This window comes from Nerophis lumbriciformis, linkage group LG10, assembly GCF_033978685.3.
Source record: "Nerophis lumbriciformis linkage group LG10, RoL_Nlum_v2.1, whole genome shotgun sequence".
Lineage (NCBI taxonomy): Eukaryota > Metazoa > Chordata > Actinopteri > Syngnathiformes > Syngnathidae > Nerophis > Nerophis lumbriciformis.
The window spans coordinates 40480442-40487780 of NC_084557.2; positions in this window are offsets into that span (position 1 = coordinate 40480442).

Below are 7339 nucleotides of genomic sequence, written 5' to 3' on the forward strand. Positions count from 1 at the left end.
GACACATTTAGAAAAGCTGTTTCTTTCATTCAAAAATGTCATGTTAATTTTTATACTTAGCAAACTGATCCCGCGGGACGGATAAAACCTTTTTGCGGGCCTGATCCAGCCCTCCGGCCGTACGTTTGACACCACTGGTATAAGGAGTTATCCGGCTTAATGTAGACAGGGTCTTAGAAGGCTTTAGAGCAGTGGTCCCCAACCTTTTTATAGCTGCGGACCAGTCAACGCTTAAAAATTTGTATAAAGAAATCATGTGTGCTTACGGACTGTATCCCTGCAGACTGTATTGATATACATTGACATATAGTGTATATATTGTGTTTTTATGTTGATTTAATAAAAAAAAAAAAAAACTTTTTTTTTTTTTTTTTTTTTTTTTTTTTTTTCTTGTGCGGCCCGGTACCAATCGGTCCGCGGACCGGTACCGGGCCGCGGCCCAGTGGTTGGGGACCACTGCTTTAGAGGACCTCCAGTTGGCTCCATTGTAAGCTGACTTTTATTCACGAGTTAGAATGCATTAAAAAAAAAAATACATCCATCATCTTGTCTCTCATAGTAATTGTGAATAATAGGCAACATTCCCCAAAAAGTGCAGTTCCCTTTAAGCTATCTGATTTTTGTGCAGCTGCTGTAGGATCGCCTTCCCTTAATGCTTAATTCACAATGCTCTTGTCGAATGTATTGTACATGCAAATTCACATATGCTCACATACGTACATAGGTACCTACGCTCCCACATACATACACAAATACAGTACATATTTACCTACCTAATGTTCGTACATCCACACGCACATTCAATATACAAACATACACATACACATACTGTGCATATACATTCACTGTACAAACACATATACACATTCTGTACATATACAAGTACATATGCATACTTACACTCATGCACATAATCACGTTTCATCAAACATATATTAACGTTGTTGCCCTAGGGTAAACTGGGTGTAACACATGGCACACTGACAAAGCTTAACCTATTGTGACTATAACAATCTACAAGGTTAATGTAGGTTGCTTCTCTTTCTCCCCCTCCATTTTTCTGCATTCTTTCGTATCTCAAGTTATCATTACGTATATGTATTGTTGCATTTAAACAACTGTATTGTTGATAATAAAGGTAAATTATTGGTATTGTTCATTATCAATAGCGCTATTTCTATTGGTATTTGTATTGATCCATTTGTAGTGTAATAATGCTCATTGTCATTTCTGTATTATTTTTTATTTTTCACTAACTGCCTATTTGCTATTACTTTTACCATCATATTTGTACATGTCATATTTGCTGATGTTGCTCTATTGTTGTTGTTGTTGTTGTTTGCTGTTGTTGTTTTTGTCTCTCTGTCTAATCCCCCTCTTGTCCCCACAATTTCCCGCTCTGTCTTCTTTTTTTTTCTCTTTCTCTCCCCTCCTGCTCCGGCCCGGCTGAACTAAATGATAATATAAATACATATAATAAAGTCAAATACAAATAAGGCAACAAGAGAAGTATCCTACACTTCTCTTTTGTAAAGTAAATCTGAACAGCCGACATGGGCATCTACATCAACTATATGATTTGCCTGAGAAGCTGGACAGGACAAAAAAAAAACAAAAAAAAAAAAAAAAAAAAAAAAAAAAAAACAATGCTCTTGTGATTGGCTGACCAGTACAAGTTAGTAGCAGTCCCCCTTCCGTAGAAGCCTTTTTTTCTATTATATTGTTTCTATATTGAGTAGTCAATATTTTAGGGATGTTCAATGGCAGCCGTTTGCCATTTGAGAATAACATCACCTTAGATTTGTCTGCATTTAGCACTAGCCTAAGTTGGGTCAGCAGGGACTGAACAACATCAAAAGCAGACTGCAAGAGTTCAAGGGTTTGCACTGCAGAGGGGGATGAACAATATATGACCACATCATCTACATAGATATTTTATCACAAAGATTGCTCACGTAAATGGAGAACAGTAGCGGTCCTATTATTGAGCCCTGTGGTATGCCCTTTAACACAGGGAGGAAAGATGAAGAAGACCCAGCAAACTTGACACATTGTGTTCTATCTAGGGGTACAAAAATTTCGGTTCGGTACGTACCTCGGTTTAGAGGTCACAGTTCGGTTCATTTTCGGTACAGTACAGTGACGTGCGGTGAGGTTGATGGCTGGTGAGGCACTGACTTCATCACAGTCAGATTTACAAACATATGAACCCTAAAGAGTATCTTATTCACCATTTGATTGGCAGCAGTTAACGGGTTATGTTTAAAAGCTCATACCAGCATTCTTCCCTGCTTGGCACTCAGCATCAAGGGTTGGAATTGGGGGTTAAATCACCAAAAATGATTCCCAGGCACGGCGCCGCTGCTGCCCACTGCTCCCCTCACCTCCCAGAAGGTGATCAAGGGGATGTGTCAAATGCAGACGACAAATTTCATTACACCTAGTGTGTGTGTGACAATCATTGGTACTTTAACTTAACTTTAACTTTACACATACAAACTGTAGCACACAAAAAAGCACATTTAATAAAAAAAACGTTATTATGGTCTTATCTTAACTTAGAAATTAAGTCCATGCGTCGCAACTAAAGCCCTCACTTAAACTTTCCACGTGCAAGATTGAATCTATTTAAAAAAGTGTAACCGAGGGTTTATAAATGTCGCCTATACTGTATGAAACTACAAAATAACAAACACGGAGGCTCCAGTTTACACGAGGACCACTTTATTTACCTTCTTTCAAAAACCTCCGCAACGTGACATCACTTCCGCTCTTAGCGCCTTCAAAATAAGAGCTCAAGGCATATACTGTATAACAGCGCATAACAGGAACTTAACATCACAAAGAAGAAAGCCCATGAAAATAGGTTACAAAAGTTATTTAATAAGAAGCCAAAAAGTGCAAAAACAATAATGTTCGTGTTGGAGGAGTTGTGAATTAGATACACCTGCAGTCTGCAGGTGTACCTAATGTTGTGTCCCTGCAGTCATTCACAACTCCTCCAACACGAACATTATTGTTTTTGCACTTTTTGGCTTTTTATGAAATAATTTTTTTAAATAGATTCAATCTTGCACGTGGAAAGTTTAAGTGTGGGCTTTAGTTGATATAACAATTCTACGGCGAGGGTGCAGGAGGCGAGCCTCAGCCAGTGCGTCTTTTGCAGCCGTTTTATGATCGCTCAGCACAAGAAATACATTACAAACATACAGTTGTTGACAAAATACACTGTACATTATATACCTCAGCTAACTAAACTATGGAAATGTATAATATAGTTCATATAGCAATACAGTCTCACTGCACAGCAGGCCAGCAGTTAGCCGAGTCCGGAATCCATGTTGCGGCACTGAGTGACGTGCCTCAACTGGCTGCTGATCACCGCACCGTCTCTTCTCAGTATTTGAACGGCAAATGTGAAAATTCAGCGATTTTGAATACAAATAATCTAAAACTGGTGAAGTTAAATGGAAAATAACTTTATAGTATAATCACTGGATGCATATAACAATTTAATTTTTTTTTTTCTTTTTACTTTTTTTTTTTTTTCCATGATGGCAGATGAGGCCCCGCCTCACCTGCCTCTAGTGACCGCACGTCACTGGTACAGTAAGAAAACAACAAAATATTCATTTTTTTGGTTATTTATTTACCAAATTTGTAAACAATGGTTTTATCCTTTTAACATTGGGAACACTATAATAATTCTGCCCATGTTAATCAACATCAAAGTGCATCAAGTTGTTGCTCAGATTAAATACAATGACAAAACTTTTCTTCTACATATAAAAAGTGCAACATTGAACAGTTTCAAGTCAACTCATCATGCTTAATTTATTACAGCATTTGGGAAGCCTGTAGTTGATTTTTATTATGTAAATGTTATATTTTTATCAACATGTGATAGCAGGGACCCTGCCATTCAAAACTAGGCTGCTGCATTTCTAATGATTAATGTAACTATAGCTGAAAAAATTGGCACAATAGCAATAGGAGAGACTATTCATCCCTGAACACCATGGAGTTCATGTAGGCTTAATGATGCAGTTACATTATTATATCAACTATCAGAGACAGAAACTCTTCATTTAACATAATGTCCTTTTTTGCTGCTTCAACACACACACACACACACACACACACACACACACACACACACACACACACACACACACACACACACACACACACACACACACCGCAAAATGAGCTAACGTTGCGCTAGAAGCAAATTAGCCTTCGCCTCAAGCCAGGACTGCGAGCGAGCTGAACTGCCTTGTACATTTCTAGAAGGTCAACAGGCTCATAGTGATGTTACTAGTAGTTGACTGGGAAGTGTTTATTATAATTTGGGGAGAGTCCGCTGCCTGATGCTTACCTGCTAAACGCTAAGCACTGACTACATGCGCTCTGAATACGCACTGCTGATTGGCTGTTACCGCTCTGAATACGCACTGCTGATTGGCTGTTACCGCTCTGTGTGTAACCAATCAGATGGTTGTGTGGGTGGGACAATGCTGGGTGCTGTGTAGAGGACTGACAGAGACAGAGGCAGAAGGAAGTGGAGGCGGCTACTTAATATGTTCGTGTGGAAACTCGTTCGGTACACCCCCGTACCGAAACAGTTCAATACAAATACACGTACCATTACACCCCTAGTTCTATTAGAAAGGTAAATAGAAAACCAGTTTATAGCATGCTGAGATACGCCAATCCTGTGCAATCTACCTGCTAAAATCGTATGGTTGACCGTGTCAAACGCCTTTGACAGGTCAATAAATAGAGCTGCACAATATGTTTTGCAGTCCAATGCTCCAATAATGTCATTCACAACTTGAATTGCAGCGGTTATCAATCAATCAATCAATGTTTATTTATATAGCCCTAAATCACAAGTGTCTCAAAGGGCTGCACAAGCCACAACGACATCCTCGGTACAGAGCCCACATAAGGGCAAGGAAAAACTCACCACAGTTATTGTGCTGTGACGTTTTCAATGTCTGTAGTCAACCTGAACGGGAGCGTTATAGAAAACGGATGGCAACGCGGTCTTTGGAATCATGCTTGGTCTGATCCAGGGCCAAGTAGTTCCGAGGCTGAATATGGTACTCGAAGCCCTCCACCAAGTTACAGCGTACAAACTCTAATAAATGCCAGACACTAAAGTGTTATGTATGATCTGGAGTCCGCTCACCTTGACACACACATGAATAAGTGTTGATGACAGTAGCCCGCGGTGTGACGGCGCTCCATTAAACACTCGCTTCTCTCATACGTTTGGAGCTCCACAGGATCAGATGGCTGGGAATGAAGGAGAATGAAAACACGAGAGGGAAAAATGAATGGATGAAAGAAAAGAGGAGAGACTAAAATGCATTCCAACATGTTAATCTTCTCACGCGAGTTCAGTAAGGATTGATACAAACGTCTGGCTGCAACTGGAGAAACATGGTGGGAAAGAAAACATTGCGCGTGCTGTGTAAAGAATAAGATACGGTACTTTTCCTTTTAGAGCATTTTGTTTTCATAGTATTCATCAATAAACACTTGGAGTACAGACCTTATCCCATACTATAATCTATAGCTAATACTGGATGTACAGTAAATGTTTGTTTATTCAAAAATATGATTTTTTAAAGAGCTCAACACAAAATGGAAATAAACACTTTTATGTTATGGTGATAGTATTAACAACTTGAAAATAATATATATAACTTCCATCCATCCATTATGCATTTTCTGCAGGTGCGACTTATACTCCGGTGCGACTTATACTCCGAAAAATACGGTATATATATACTGTATATCTATGTGTATATTATCCCATATATATATTTTGCAACATTTATTTCATATGTGTTTTAAATAAGGAGAGAATGATATGTTCTTTTAAAATTTAGTTTTTTATAGTGGTGTATTTTTTTTACTAAAAGTTTACTATGTATACAAATATATCTATCTCTATACATACATATATCTCTATACATACATATACATACATACATACACACACACACACACACACATACATATATATATATATATATATATATATATATATATATATACATATATACATATATATATACGGTATATATATATATATATATGTATATATATACAGTATCTCTCTCTCTCTCTCTCTAGAAATATATATATATATATATATATATATATATCCATCCATTATCTACCGCTTGTATATATACACATATATGTATAGATTTGGATAATAAATAGACATATTTTTGCAACATTTATTTCAGACCTGTTTTAAATAAGAAAATAATTATGTGGTATTTTAAAATTGTGTGTTTTTTATAGCGGTTTATTTTTTACTAAAAGTTTATTGATGAGCATCCATGGAGACCATCTTTTAACCTCAAACCTGATGGTTGGTCCTTAACGTGACATAAGTCGTACCACTGTAGGGACTTTTTGGAGTTCCTATGACCTTTTTTGTCCCCGGGCTGTTTTCCGTCGTGTTCCGACATATGGGAACTAGGGACTCAGATCCTAGAACCATTTTAACTCCTACTCCGAGGCAGGGTCTATACTGAGTCCTGAGAACAAGTATATGTGAATACGGCTATTGAAGAGGTGAGGGAAAGTCTGAAGGTAAAAACTTTGAAGATAAAATCATGTTAGGGAGGTTTGGAGGGGATGCATTAAAGCAGGGGTGCCCATTACGTGAATGGCGGAGGGTGTGTCAGTCGATCGCCAGCCAGGCATTAAAAATGTTTTCCTAAAAATTAGCCATTGTCAATCTTCACTATGACATCACAAATTCAGAAAGCTGGCACGCACAAGCTAGCAAGCCATGGAATTTGCCGCCAATGTATTTCTTGTAAAGTGTATAAAAAGGAGTATGGAAGCTGGACAAATAAGATGCCAAAAACAACCACTTCAATGTGGTATTGGACAGAAAGGAGGACTTTTTTTCTTCTCCACAATATAAATTCGAAAATGTGGAAGTCTTGAGCACTACAGTGAATCTTGTCTGATTCCAATCAATGCAAGTCATCAGAATCAGGCAATACACCAACTTATATTCTTGTCTTCATGAATAATGAATTTTTCATAAATAAACATATATATATATATATATATATATATATATATATATATATATATATATATATCATACTTGCCAACCCTCCCGGATTTTCCGGGAGACTCCCGAAATTCAGCGCCTCTCCCGAAAACCTCCCGGGACAAATTTTCTCCCGAAAATCTCCCAAAATTCAGGCAGAGCTGGAGGCCACGCCCCCTCCAGCTCCATGCGGACCTGAGTGACGTGTTGACAGCTTGTTGTACATGCACATGTGACCCACCCATA